Source organism: Kogia breviceps, chromosome 9, assembly GCF_026419965.1.
Source record: "Kogia breviceps isolate mKogBre1 chromosome 9, mKogBre1 haplotype 1, whole genome shotgun sequence".
Taxonomy (NCBI): Eukaryota; Metazoa; Chordata; class Mammalia; order Artiodactyla; family Physeteridae; genus Kogia; species Kogia breviceps.
The window spans coordinates 87,032,923-87,048,612 of record NC_081318.1 but is presented as its reverse complement, the minus strand read 5'-3'; the positions used below and the strand labels follow the sequence as shown (position 1 = coordinate 87,048,612).

The window sequence follows — 15,690 nt, the reverse complement described above, 5'->3', positions numbered from 1 at the left end:
AGGTCAGATTAGTTGATAGTGGGTTTCCCTGGTGGTGCAGTGGTTGAGAGTCCGCCTGCCGATGCAGGGGACACGGGTTCGTGCCCTGGTCCAGGAAGATCCCATATGCCGCGGAGCGGCTGGGCCCGTGAGCCATGGCCGCTGAGCCTGCGCGTCGGAGCCTGTGCTCCGCAATGGGAGAGGCCACAACAGTGAGAGGCCCGCGTACCACAAAAAAAAAAAAAAAGAAAAAAAAAAATTAGTTGATAGCATTGTTCAAGTTTTGTGTGTACTTACGAATTCTCTGTCTACTTTTTTTATCAGTTTTTGAGGAAGGGGTATGGAAATCTCCAAATATAATTGTTATTTAGCTGTTTCTCTTTTCATTAGTATCAGTTTTTGCTTCATTTATTTTGAAGTCCTCTTATTAGGTGCATACATGTTTGTGCATGTTTTGTTATGAACTTTTGATAAATTGATCCCTTTATATTATGAAATGATCCTCTTTATCCCTGTTAAGATTCTCTGCTCTGAAATCTATTTGTCTAACATCAGTGTAGCCACTTTAGCTTTCTTTTGGTTAGTATTAGCATGGCATATATTTTCCCATCCTTTTACTTTCAGCCAATTTGTGTCTTCATTTTTAAAGTGAGTTTTTTTGTAGCCACTGTATAGTTAGGTCTTGCTTTGTTATCCAGTCTCCAAATCTCTGTCTTTTCATTAGGATGTTTAGACCATTTACATAAAATGTGATTATTGATATGGCTGGATTTAAGCCTAGCACGTTGACATTTGTTTTCCATTTGTCCCAACAGTTCCTTGTTCCCTTTTATCTTTTTTCTGCCTGCTTTTGGGTTGAGCATTTTTCATGATCCTTTTTATCTTTTTTGTTGGCTTATAGCTGTTTGTTTTGTTTCATTGGTTGCTTTAGGGTTTGTAATATACATCTTAAACTTACCACATTCTACTCTCAATTGATGTTATATCACTTCACATACAGTAGAAGAACTCTGTAATAATATACTTCCATTTCTTCCCTCTGAGAATTTGTGCTGTTGTGTCATACATTTTGTTACCCATGTTATAAATTCCACAGTGCATTGTAGTTGTTTTTACTCTGAATAATTGGTTGTCTTTTAAAGGTACTTAAACAATAAAAAGAAACCTTTATATTTATTGACATAATTACCAGTTCTGATCTGCTTCATCCGTTTGCTTAGATCTAGATTTCCTTCTGCTTGAAGGACTTCCTTTAATATTTATTTTAATGTAGATCTGCTAGTGATAAATTCTTTCAGCTTTTGTATGTCTGAAAAAGTCAGTATTTTGCCTTTGTTTTTGGACAACTGGTTTTAAGCAATTTGATTATGAAGTGACTTGGTGTGGCTTTGTTTGTTTCCTGTGCTTGGAACTCATTAAGACTCTTGTTTCTATGGGTTTATTAATTTCATCAAATTTGAATTTGTTAAAATCTTGGCCATTATTTCTTAAAAAATTATTTTCTGTCCCTCATCTGCTTTAGGGACTCCAAATACATGTATATTAGTCTTCTCAAAGCTTTCCCAAGTATCAGTGATATTCTGTTCACTTTTTTTTCAGCTTTTTGTCTCTCTGTGTTTCATTTTGTATGGTTTTAATTGTGACATCTTCAAGTTTATTAATCTCTTCTTTTCCCATGTCTAATCTACCATTATATATTTTACCCAGTTTCTTAGATGTTTCAAGCAGGATGGTAAATCTGATTCCTGTTATTCCCATCTCGTTTGGAAGCAGAAATCTCATCCATTTTCCAGAAGCCAGAAATTAAAGAGTCTTGCAGAGATTTAAAACAATTCTACACCTTAAGCTATTTTTTTGTTTCCTATGGAAAATATGGTTTTTATAAAAATTTTTAGGTTAACATTTATTATCATTATCTTTAAATGAATTAAATAAGTGTTTAAAATTTTTCTGTTTTAATTTTGAACATGGTAAATATTGATAGATATAACCCATGCAGACAAAAGGTCTTTGGGTTCCTCAGTAATTTTTAAGAGTGTAAAGTGATTCTGAGACCAAAAAAATCTGAGAACAATTGATCTAAATGTACTGAAGTGTTTACTGTGGGTTGCTTGAACTTTGAAGTTGGGTAACCCTGGTGCTGGGGAGGGTGTGGTTACAAGGATGAGAAGACCCATAAGCAGATAGAAGAAGGAAGGAGAAGAACAATCAAGCAAAAGTTAAGCCACATGGCTCCCAAGAGACACAGAGTAATGTAGATTCCTCATTTTTCAGTTTCTGTCTTGACATTTGTAAGGCCCAGTTATCCCTCCTGCACTTAGGATTTTTGAGATAGTACTAAAAATAAGTTCCATCTTTTTTGTTCCTTAAGGAGGAAAGAGAAACTAGAGGGGAAAATTAAAACACTATGGTAGACTTAAAAGGAAGACATTTTCGGAGTCCAGGGTTCTTTTGGGGTCCAGAAATTACAGTGCTATGACAAAGACTGATACTGTTCACGATGCTCCATGTGGAGGCCAGCAGATTGCATGTCTGGCGTGTAGAAAAAGAATCTATAGTTTTGTGATTCTGGTTATTTTCAGTATGCTGGTTAGTTCATTGGTGCACACTAGAGAACCAGGACCTTCCCTCACCTTACTGTCTAATCTTGGCAACACCTCTCTAGGACTTTGTTTCTCCACAATTACAAAGTGGGAGTCAGAAGCCTTTCTAGGTCTTTGTCTGCAAGTAACAGAAACCTACATCAAACTGGCTTAAGCACAAAGGAGAATTTATTGATGCATATAATTGGGAAGCCAAGCTGAGCTAGTACTGGCTGTGACACTTGGAGTTGGATCCAAGTGTTCAAACTGCCGTTGTGACTTTACTCTAAGTTCTCTTCCCTCTTCCTGTTCCTTCCCATTTTCTGCCCATTCCCTTCTGCTTACCTCTGTTTGCTTTGTTCTCCATTAAACCACAGAATTGCCACCAGAAGATCTAAGCTCATATGGACCTTTGAGCTCATGAGCCCAGAGATAGAAACAAAGATGCACTCTCTCCCAGCATCCACAGATCAATCCTTTGGAGATTCTTTCATTGACTTGACTTGGGCCATATGCCCATCGTTTGAACCAATGACTTTAGACGGGGCTATGAAGAACCTCGGTTAGCCAGACTGGTTATGTGCCCACTCCTTTGGCAGGAAGTGGAGGATAAATTGGTATTGGCATTCCCATCAGAACCACATGGAATGAGATGGAGGCAGCCTGGTGACTGGAAGGGTGCAGACTGCAGCCTGTACCCTTAAAGTGTCATGAAGTGAAGCAAACTATGCCTATTTTGTGTTTATGATTTAAAAAGAAATCCAATCATGTGGCTATTACAGCATTGTTGGGAATTTGACATTTTCTTCTGAGTCCCCCCAATTCTCTTCTTAGCAACAGTTTCTTTTCCTATTGCTTTTCAAGTATTTCATCTGCATCGTTTAGATTTCATCTTTGCTCTGAGGCCTTTTACCAACTTTTGTTATGTCAAGAATAGAGTCAGCTGCCCCCAGAGCATTCCCACTCAGAGATTTTCATTCCTGCCAACACATTCATGCTTCCTTTTAATTCTAAATCTTTTCTACCTGAAACTTTTCTTTAACCCTGATGTGTAACAGATGTGTAGAATCAGAGTTGGTATTAAAAGTCTACAAATCAATAAAAAATCAAAGAGGATGATCTCTTAATACAGAGTCCTCATCAAATTTAATGTTTAGTTGAGTAATCACCTCCAGGCTCTTTGGGAGTGCAAAGTAGAGTGAACACGTAGGTGAAGGATTTATTCACAGTGCCAGAAATGCTTAGTATGCAAGACATACTCTGTTTTCTCGGAAATGACAGCCTTTAATAACAAGCTCTCTCTACTAATCCACTTTGGAATCTCATTCCTGTGTTTTTCAGCCTAGAAGAACTGAACAAAAATGTAACGTCTGAATTTGTTTACTCATAAAAATAAGATCTATAGTGTCATTTTAGTCATATTTCGGAATGTAGCTTATCACCTACATGTTGTATCTAGATTGGTACTATCAAAATGAAAAGGCAACATGCCAGGTAGGTGGTTATTATATTCTAGAATATTCAGGCAAAGAAATTTGCATTTGGAATTAAATATAAGATCTTTGGTCTTCCATAGATCCAGCTAAGGCTCACAGTTCAGTTAGAGACAAGAATCTGGCATTCACTTGTATGCATTTAAATGGGTGGGTTGCTGGAAAGAAATACTCCAAAAAGCTAGCAGAGGTTGTCTCTGTAGGTGAAAACATGTGATATTAATTTTCTTTTCTCTGCTCTTCTCTACTGTTCGAGTTTTCTGCAATGAGCACATACCCCTTTCACAATAAAAAAATATATATATTTAAGAACAAGCAAAGGCTATTTATTCAGATCTTGATATATCAAGAGGGTCAGCCACTGTCACTTGCATTTTAGCAGAGACTCAAAGACAAGTAGGAAAGTGGGAAAGCTTAGAGTGGAAAAAAGGGAAGGCTTCAGGTATGCCCTGATTGGAAGCTGTTTGCATGAGGAAGCCATAGGTGGGCTAACTAGAAGCCTAAAAAAGCAAGATTTTATGGTGTACATATTTGGGTTTCTCTGACTGTTCCTAAATTGGAAGTGGGGATAAGAATTAGAGAAGCTGTCAGTTATTAGTCACGTCCCTGTCATTTTGAGCCACTTATCATAGAAATTACTGTTTGGCTTCTTGGATTATTATTAGAGATAGCAATCCAGTCTCCTGCAAGGCTGATTTATAGCAGGCTGGCTTCATGGGCTGATTATTGTATAATAAGGGGGTTGGTTTCCTGGGCAGGTTGCTGTAAGTTGTGGGTCAGAGTTGTTTTTATACACAGTTTGGTAATTGTTTGTATAATCAGTTTCTCACCTGGTGGCACTGACTGCCCTTCTCATTGACTGCCTTTTCTCTGTCATGCATTATTATTTCTAAGGACATCTTCACATTGAGTCCATCAATATCAGGTCCTCCAACAGTTAAAAAACATGCCTTTGTAAAACTTATTTTAGGTAGTGTGGTGCTGTGATTTATGATAAGAAATGTATGTTTGGTCTTCATCCAGTATTCCTAGCACAGAGCTCTTAAACCCTTGGAATTTCTTAGGTATTGAGAACCATAAGGGTATCTTTTGCTATGTTAATGAGATGACATTTTTTTTTACAAAAATATTGAAAAATTACATCTCTGCTGAATTGTGAAAGTTCTTAGAATATACCCAATTATGTTTAAGCAAGATATAGCTACTTAATGAAACTGACTGACACTCAGAAAACTGTGGCCTGAACCCCGATCTGGGCACTCTGATTCTTCCTTGACTCTGCAGGACAGGTCCCAGTGTGGTCTGGCATGTGTACGCACCTCAGGATCCTTTGCTGTGCCATTAGGGCTGCAGGAGACCTATCTGCACGAGCCCCATAAGGCCTCTTAGGAACCTCTTAGGACAAACCCAGAGGGGACTCTAGAGCTTAAGTTCAGGTCTCCAGTTCTCAAGGTTTCAGACTGCATCACAAAGAAGAGAAATTTTCCCCAACTTCTGAGAGTAAGGGCTGGGGTGGGAGAGGGAGCATATCCCTTTAAATGGGGAGGGAGAGCCAGAGGCACACTGCCATGAAAGAAGACCCTTCACTCCCAAGCCCTCTCCTCAAGGATTTACCTAGTCTACGCTCACCATGTGCCAGCAGGATCACTGGCTCATCTCTTCCAAGTGCTTGTGAGCTCAGGTGTCAGGTTTGGAAAAGGTCTGTCCAGCACACAGAGTCCCGTTGATGAAGAGTGCAGTGTAGTAGCAGTCAAATCTCAGACCCAGTCTGACTCGCAGTCCACTTGTTCAAAACCAAAGTCACAATTAGAAGCCTGCAGAGAATCCTGACCATCAACCAGTAGCATAAGGCCCAGGTTAAGACGACCGTGAATGGGTCTTGGAGGTAATAGGCCTGATGTGAGTCCTGGCTCTTACCCAGCAGAGGCGAGATCTTGGGGCATAACTTACCCCCTCTGAGACAATTTTCTTATATAGAAGTGTGGGTAGTTTATTAGAAAGGTTACCAGAAATAAGCTGGGGGTGAAATGTTGGCAATAGAAATTGCTTAATAAATGACAACTCTCGTTATAATTATATGCTAAATCATGTTTACAAAATAAATTCAGTCCCCTTCCAGCCATTTCTATCAGACTCAAAACCCCATTCTTTAAGTTTCCCATCAAACCTGTTAGTAAAACCAAGAACCATTTGTTGCTCATCTCTGAACCAGCTTTAAATTGTCTTTATCATGCTTCAGCTGCAACGCACAAGCTGGAAACAGCTTGGCATCCATCTTTTGGATTCCAGGGATGACTTTTATCACCTTGGAAGGCTTACGCATGTTATTCATAGGAAGTGATATTAATAGGTCAGACCGGCATCCATAGTGTTCAGAACGTATTGGGTTTTTTTTGGTTTCTTTGTTCGTTTGTTTTAATAAGGAGAAAGAAAAGAAAAAGCAACCTTACTAACTCTACTGATCCTGTGATGGAAGTTAGGTCCTCACTTTTTTGTATATTCTTCTGTAACTAGGTTAACTTTGATACTTTACTTTTCTCTGTTAATAAGACAATCCTTGACAAAGTCATGGTCTCCAAATCAGTGTGTTTCTCTAATAGGGTAAATCATGTTAGAGATAACGGAAGCTTTTGAGCATCTGGTTTTACCAGAAACTAAATGTAATGTGGGCCATAGTGGACTGGAGCAAAGAAAGCATAACCTTTGCAATTTTCATTGCTTCATAGACGCTATGCATAATCTTATTTTCCACATGCAGATGTTAGGATAAGGAAATGGCTACATTCTATTTTTTCCCATATGATAAACCAGTAATTTCATCTGAAAAAGTAGCTTGTTCAGTGTTTTATTGAATCTAAGATGCTGTCTATTGTAAAATATATCACTATTCTGTGTAATCACCAAGAAAGAAAAAGCACTGCCATTGATTGAGATATGTTAAATCTGAAAAAGTGAGTCTTGAAATCAGTCAAAGATGGTATATACTTCTATGTTTGATGAGTTCTTTTTTACATCCTTTGTGTCTCCCTGCTCCCGTTAATACTTAAAGGCATTAGTTGGCTAGTTTGAGAATTAATCACAATTAAAATAGATGTTCCACGTTATACAACACAGATACAGCCATTCACTGCTGAATGCCCTAATCATAATGGCATTTTAAGCACTAATGAAATGGAGCTAGTTTATAGTTCTTGAATTGATTAAGATGAAGTCTCAGTCATCAGGCAGATCAAGACAGGCATCACCAGGAGGACTGGCTGGTCTTATAGTATTCACAGGATTTGTAAACAGAAATGCCATTTTGTCATTCCTACCATCTTGAGCACTTGTTCCTAACAAATCCTTGGGGTAATACCAGATCGCCCTGCTCTTTTTTTTTTTTTTTTATTTTCCTGAACCAGTCACAGAAGAGCTTCAGATTTTGGCTAATATTAATCAGTTGACCCCAGGCAGTTATGACATATTCCTTGAGAGTATAACAGGCAAACAGGCAGAGTTATTTCAGCAAGAGACTTTGCTAGCAGAAGGCTAAGAAAAAACTCAGCAAGGAGAATGAATGGTAGATGGAAAATGTCAGGAGAGAAATTGGGTTTCTATTTTGAGGATAGTAAAACCATTACATTTTAATGCATTCAAGTTCAGAATAATTCATAGCCAATGACCATGGAAGTTAAAGCCAGAGGGTTCACACTCCCACTGAGGTGCAGTGCCTTCATGCTCTGACTTTCAAGAGTCAGAGGACAGGAGGTAGGGGCTTGATCTCTGGAAGCTTCAGTTTCCTCATCTATGCTCTTGAACTAGATGGTCTCCAAGCCCCTCTTAGTCCATGATGCTGTGGTCTAGCCAGAGGTCATCATTGAACAGCAAAAGCAAGCTCTGGGTCAGCCTCCCCATGAAGGAGGTTAGGACTGAGTAACTGCCATGGTGCCAAGGACTTCTGGCATCAGGTTGGCTCATAGGACCTCAGACTCCAGGTTCCTGGACCTTGCAGAGCTGTTCCTGAGATTGTTGTTTTGACTGTTGGGTATCCAAACACCCTTCCTACTGGGGGACAACCCCAGATTAGGTGGAGCACAAGGGCCAGCCAGGACGTGGGCATGTGTCAGGGCTTAGCCAAGCAGAGCCACAGGCACAAAGACACGGGGAGAGGTAGAGCTTTCTACGGTGGCCTCAGTAGTAGAGGTGAGCCTGGAGCAACACACCGTCTGGCATTCCATGGCAGTGTTCGGTCAGACGGTTCTGGGACCAGAGTCGGGCTGTGCTCTCGCTGTGTAGCCTCCCTTTGTTCCTGCCCACTCTTGGCACCTGTTTTCCACCTTCCCACAGATTCTCATTAAAGCTCTCCTTGATCTCCACGACTTCCTGCTGTCTGCCACTAAGAAGTCTGACTCCGTGATCTCTGTCAAGGGCAGGTCTGTACTCAGCTTGGGAATTCCAGAGATAAGGGCTTAAGCATAGAGGTGGCCGGGAGGTGCTTCTGGGTAAGGCAGCCTGGAAGGACACCCAGAGTGGCTTAGAAAGCTCCTCTGGAGGAGCCATCCTACTGGTAGATATTAAGTCTAACCATCTGCCTTTTTTCCCTGTCCCCTCTGTCTGTAAACCCTTCCCAATGCCCCAGGCATGCAATTAGGTACTATTTTTAAAATCAGCTTTTATCTAAGCATCTTATGGGTTATCTCTGCTCCGACAGAGGTTCGGGAAACTCTGATAGCACACTGATTACACCCCACTTGATGGGGGCAGCCTGGGAAGTTGAGGTGGACAGGGCAGCTCTCTCGCCTGCCCTGCCAGGGGGTTTCAATGCTTATCTCTTAAGTCTCTGAGATTTTTTTGCAGTTTCCCCACAGTATAGAGAGTGCCCTATATCACAGTGCTGGTGTAAGATGGAATGGATTTCTTACTTTCTTTCTTTTTTTTTTTTTTTTTTTAACCATGCTTACTCAGGCACTGAGGAATATAGTTCCTGGCTTTTAAGGGAAGGTGCCTGTTGGACTGTGAATAAGGCCATTTCCTCTGCTTTTAGAGACTTTGGCCCGAACAAGACCTTTTCCAAGAAGCCATAGGCCCATATTCCTGGTATTCAACATTTCATCCCTCGTCCTCCCACCAGTCCTCTCTAGGGTTCATAGGGTTCTAGAAATTGAACACCACCATGAAACAATCACCCAAACTCATTCTTCCACTTTACAGCCTTAAGAAAATGAAGTTAAAAACACAGACCCCAAAAACCTTTAGTGGAACTTTAGACCTAATATATGTGAAGGGCCTTTTCCAGAAGGAATAATAACTAGAAGCCACAAATAAAGCACTGAAATAAAGTCCCCCTTTGAATTATGCATAAGCAAAGTAAATTAGTAAAATCTAAATGTACTTTAAGAATAGAGATTTGCCATTTGCTGGGACTGGGGTTTATTTCATTATTGAAAAGGAAGGGAAAAAAAGAAGTAATAAAATTAGTTGTACTTAATATTGAGGACAAACATGCTTCACATTTTTGATGATCATCTCTCTAGTCCATCAGTATATTGTCTGAGCTGCAGCTGGGTTAAAACTGTCATTAAAAGGAGAGTTATCTTATTTGAAGGGGTTGATTGTCTCTTGAGCTGAGGAGATGGGAATATGAGGTTTGATTTTTCTTTCTTTGGTTCGTTGGTTCATTCATTTGTTCATCATGAAGCCCCTTCTCTGCCTGGTACTGAGGAAAGGATATTAACACAAGAACAGCTCCTACTCTTCAGGAAGTTTTCTTCAGTATTTAAGAATGGTGCCTCTTGTCATACTTATTCTTCATTTGATGGCTAAAGAAGATGTTTAACTCGTGGTTCTCTTTGAATTTCAAAGGAGAGTCACTGCTTCCTGTCAGGGTAATCAGGGATGAATTCATGGGGAGCAGTGATTTGAACTGGGTTTTCAAGGGTAAGTAAGATTTTGATAGGTGGAAATGCGCAGGACAAAGGCACTTCAGGGGAGAGGGGAGAATGGGGATTAGTATCTGGGAGATTCCAGTCATATTTACTCAGGAAGAGAATCCTTTGGAGTAAGATGAGAAGAGTAGTGTGGAGCTGCCCAGTGGAGAGGCCCTTGAATAGAGAACAGAATTTTGTTCTGGGGAAGTTGGGGCAGGGAAGCCCTAGTTTTCTTTTCTGTCCTTGAACCTTCTTGTAGGAATTGGCTTCTCTGCTTTTCAGTTGATGGGCTTGGTTCATGAAAAACCAGAGAGCTTGCTGTTGGATTCTCCCCCTTCCACCTTCACGGCCTTTGATAAACTTTGATAAACTTCCACTGTCAGGAGCCCGAGGAGCCAGAGCGTCCCTGAGGGTAGGCTTCCCGTGCGGAGAGCCTGTGTGGCTGAGGTCTGACCACACGGCAGCCCTAGCGCTGCTCGTCAGTGTGGGTCAGCGATGGGGGAGAAGTTGTGAGCAGAACGGGGCACGGGCCAGCAGGCAGATGCCCCCGACCTTTCCGTCAGGTGAAGGAGTTGAGCTTGCTTATCCCTAGGATGCCTTCTTTCCATGCTTTAGTCTACCCTGCATTTGTCATTTTGGTGGGGAGCCCCTGTCTCATTTGGCATGGGTTTTGCAGGTCTACAGGCTGTGGTTTGCTGAGCTCCTTTGCTAATGTGAAAAATCACATTTCTTTTTTTGTTTCTCTGGATTGCTTGAATTTTAAAAATTTGAGCAGTTTTTTAAATAGCAAGGTTGAAAATCTCAAGTCATCTTAGAGACTGTAATTCTGTAATTTCAGCTCCCTAGCCTCATTCCTGACGATCATCAAGTCTGCTATTACGCTGGATAATTAAAGGGATGTGGACATCAGGGAGAGAGCAGGCGGGGAGTAATATTTGAAGGGCTTGATTAGTCTTCTGTAGTTCACGTAAGATCAACACAGGATACTGTTAAAACTCTAAATTCTGATACTCTGTCTCTGGGCATAGAACTCTAACATTCAGAGGTTTTTGCTGCCCTTTGAAAGCTGTCAAACTCCATAACCCATCTATGGGCATTAGCTCATTTTATCTCAAAAGACCCTTATAGAATTAGCCCGTTTCTCCCAAGGAAGCGCAGTTAGGAGGATTACGTATCTGCTGTAGGCCACTCACAGGTAAGGGGCGGCGCCTGGTCAGGATCTCTGGGTTTGCTCGTGACCCTTACACAGTCCTACCTCCCTCGGAAAAGTGTGGAATGACACCTTCTTACTTTGTGTCTGGGAGTTTTCTTTCCTGATTTAAACAGAACCAACTCTGTAGAAACTGCTTAACCTCTGGAGGTTTGGCCTACCTGCGAATTTTCAGCAAAGGAAGGACCTAGGCAGGGTGGCAAGTGAGGGAAGATGATAAGAGAGGAAAGCTAACCTTTTTCTATTCCTGTTGTATATTATGACATTTGAAAAAAAACTCTGAATTTATTTTCTTAAAATTTTTTTTCTGATTTAAAAATATAAAGAAAATTAAAATCATCTATTATCCCTCAATCAGGAAGAAACACTGTAAAATTTTTTTGTGTACTTTCTCTTATTTCTTATTTTTTATTACTGAGCCACTTTTCTTTCGATGGCACTAAAGAGGTTGCACACTTGGCAAGCCAATTCAAAAGACAAAGCATTTTTGTTAATTAGCTAACTATTGCCATATTTGACTTTTCATTCTTTCTTGTACTACAAGGAAAGATCTTTTCTCTTGCCAAGTCTTGCTGATTCATTCCCTGCTGTATCTCTTACAGTCTCTCTATGCCCATTGCTACTTCTGTGTACAAGTCTTGTTACCTTTCTCCTCTTCCTTTCCTCCAAAACTGCTCTTATCAGGGTTACCAAAGCCCTACCTGTTAATAATCCAGTGGTGTCCAATTTATCTGTTTGTTCCTTTTGTTGCTTGTGCTTTTGGTATTATTTGGGTACGAAGAAACCGTCAAGGTCACAAAGAGTTATGCCTGTGTTCTCTTTTAAGAATTTAGTAGTTTTATTTCTGACATTTAGGTATTGCACAAAGGCATTTATTAAGGGGGGTATTTTATAGAATTAGGAGGGTTTGAAGAAATGGACTGTAGCTCAGGCTTCCAGGAACAACCGTCCAGACCACATTATAGAACTGGGCTGCCGAAGAGCTGCTGTCTTAACCATGACCAGAAAGCTGCTGCACACCTCTAGCTCCAGGACCATCCCACCTCTGCTATGGTCAGCACCAGCAAAATGGATGCCTTGTGCCCTACTCCTCTTCCCAAGCAACTCAGAGCCTCAGTCTCCTCATCTATAAACTGTGAGTGCCATCTACCCACAGGGTGTATTTAGTACATTTCACAACTGGTGTGGCATAGGCACAGTGATAATGATATCAGTGATAATGGATGTGGATTGTGAATCACTCATTAGGACTTACTGGTGCCAGCCAGCTGAATATCAACCCTCTTGACAGTATTACAAGAATTAAATGAGCTTGGCACAGCAATGCCAAGTGGCAAGGGTTATCCTGATGGTCCTGGGATGCCTAGAGCTTGCCTGGTTTGACTGAGATTACACATGGTGCCAGCGGTCAGACTGAGATGGGAATTCTGTGAATACCCACAACACCTTAACGAAGAGTGAATGCTCTCACACAGTTAGAGCAGAAACTGGTAGTGGTGGGGGTGAGAGGTTGGCATCCTGGTCTTGGACTCCTGCATCTGGCTGTCCACCTGAGCACAATGCCCACACACAAGAAAGAGGGCTGGGTGGGGTTTGAGTGCTCAGTCAGGGAGGAGGCTGCTCCATTTCTCAACTGCTATTCTAGGGAAACTGGTGGATGAATTTGAGTTCAAGAGGTAGGAAGGGAGGAGAATAACTGGGAGCATTAGGCTTTGGGGTGCCCTGTGCACGAGAATGCTGGGCACTAAACCTGTCTGAGGCAAGGATGTGGAAAGGAGCACACACATCAGAGACTGGAGTCCACAACCTTGAAAGTTTAGTGAGATCAGTTAGTAAAGCAGTACCCTATGATTAATCACTTCAAAAGCATCCCTTAAATCAAGGAGGATCATGGCGGACAATGACCATTTAATTTAGCTACTTAAGGGACATTTGGAACCATGCGCTGTCAGGAAAACTTGGCTTCTAAATCCAGGCAGATAAAGGTCCATTAGGTCCCCAGAGTGGAGGACTTCAGATCTGAGCCAACTCAGCAGACCTGATGCACCTGAATAGATGAGAAAAGTGAGGCGGAGTCACTGAGAGGTTTTTACTTCTTTTATTTTTTAAACGTCTTCTTACTTGAGGTCCTAGAAAAGTGATATTAAGAAAGACAGTAACTGAATACAAGGTTATTAGAGGGAATATTGCTATCGTGTTTTGTGAGCAAATGAACATGTTATATAAGCAGCAAGTTATAAGAGCTGTGCACAAAGAGCAGAGTTTAATATTATCAGAAAATAAAGCTTACAAGTGAATATACCTGATCATCTTTAATGAAGAGCGTAATCAAGGGATATTAGAGCTATAAAGGACCTGGTCAGTTATTTGGTTCAGCCTCCTCATCTGAGCAGACGAAAGTAAACGCAGGACTCGGGTGTCCTGAGTTTATACCGTCACGAGGGGTGGAGCAAGGATTAGCATTAGGCCACACTACTCTGTCCAGCCCCATCCACTTCATCGTTGTGCTGCAGGAGACCTTAGCTGTAAAATGGACACTTCAAGTTTCTGCACTGCAACTAAACAGACTTCGGGGAGGTAGCTGGGAGAGGGAGAATCAGACTGAGCCAGGGTTGCTCAGGAGATCCTGAAAGGCTATGGGTTTGGAACCCAAAGGGCAAAGCCTCCCTCTCCTCTGATAAAGGGTGTCTGGAGCTTGGGGACCTGCTTGCCCACCCTTTGCTCCCAACTGCCCACCCAGGCAGCTACCAAACTTGGAGACAACTTGGCTTAAGAGGGCGAAGGGTTGGGTGCATGTTCGTCAAGGGAAGGAGTGCTCCCAAATCAGTCTGTACCTCCTGGTGACCATCCTTCATTTCACCATTTAAATACACAGCTCCTTTTTCTCATCTTTCTTACTGTCTTTTGAATGGATTGCCTTTCCTTGCTTGTTCGCTTATTTGTTTTCTTATTCCATTTCCCTCTTTTTACTGATCGGGAAGTTAGACCCTCTATTTCTACTTTTTTTAGTGTTTGTCCTTGAAACTTTTATATGCGTACTTACCAGTACAAATTTAATCAATATCTTAATTCTTTTTCTGTAAAAATAAGGACATTCCACCACTTTTAACTCAGAACCCCTCTCCTTACTTCCAAGCTATTGTTGAGTGTTTTAATGTCTTTTTTAAACCCTAAAAATCAGAAATTGTTATTATTTTATATAGTTAGCATTTATATTTACTTCCGTGTTTACTAATTTCTTTATTCACAGTCTTTTCTCAGCCCTGTCTTTTCTTCTTCCTCCCTTTGAGTGCATGTCCTGTTGGTGGTAAACTCCCTCAGTTTGATTGTTTCACATGTCTTCTTGAAAGGCTACATAATTCTTTGTTGACAGTTATTTTTTCTCAACAGAGATTTTCCCACCCTTTCATGGGTTCCTGTGTAACTGTAGGCAAGTTAGCTATTGGTCTATTTGTCATTACTTGTAACCAAGATGTCTTTCTTCTCTGGGTGCTTTTGGGATCATCTTTATCTTTCTTGTTTTGTGGTTTTACTGCAACAGGTCTAAGTGGGGATTTTTTCTTTTCATTTATCTATGTGCTTCTTGTCTGTGTAGTAATATCTCATGGATTTAAAAAAACCTCTCTGCTGATATTTTTTTACTTTTTCTCTATTATTTTCCTTTTGAATCAGACATCTGTTACACCTCATTCTACTATCTCTCCTTACTTTCATATTTTCTATTTCCATGCCTCTATTTGCTTAATTTTGGGTAATTTCTTTGGATCTATCTTCCAGTTTGCTGCCTTTTCTTTCTTTCTTTCTTTTTAAACAGTATATCTAATCTGTTTAATCTACTTGTCATTTTTAGTTTTAATATTTTTCCTTTCTAAAATTTTCACATGAATCATTTTCAAATCTTTCTGGTTCTGTGTTTCTTGATCCTTTTCTGAATCCATCTTCTTTAAACATTTTATACATAGTAATTTTGTTCCCAGTAGTTCTAACATCTGAGGTTCTGGGAGATGTAAATCTATTGTGTTTTGTTTTTCCTGACTCCCACCCATGTTGCTTTATTTCCTTCTATATTTGGTAATTTTTTACTGAGGAATAACATTTGATTGAACTTACTTTGTTTCTCCAGAGAATTTGTGCTTGCTTCTGCTTGGGCGTTAGGTGGTGTTACCAACCTGACACCACTTTCACCACTTTGTTTTAATTTATATTTATATTTTTAAAATATTTATTTATTTACTTATTTATTCATTCATTCATTTTACTTTTACAGACCGTAACAGGGAGGGAGAGGGAATAAGGAAAGAGAGGAAACCAGTCTGGCAAGAACACTGGGCACACTTGGGTGGGTCCCTCCTGCACTATAAGAGTTCATGCAGTGTGCATTTAACCATGTGAGCAGTAGTGCCCTTACAGGCTACTGATGCTCAGGGAGGAATTGTAGAGCGGAAAAATCAAAAATTAAATCGGAAGCTCTTAAATGTTGTATCGGTTTTTTTTTCCTGGGGGGATGGAGATGCTGTGAG

The 15,690-nt window shown here is 40.6% G+C and overlaps 1 protein-coding gene across 12 annotated transcripts in view; it reads left to right on the top strand.

Annotated features, from left to right (window-relative positions):
* The window catches only part of PHTF2 (putative homeodomain transcription factor 2), a 175,592-nt gene that overhangs the window by 132,743 nt on the left and 27,159 nt on the right, over positions 1–15,690 (top strand). The gene's annotated exons all lie outside the window — the stretch shown is intronic.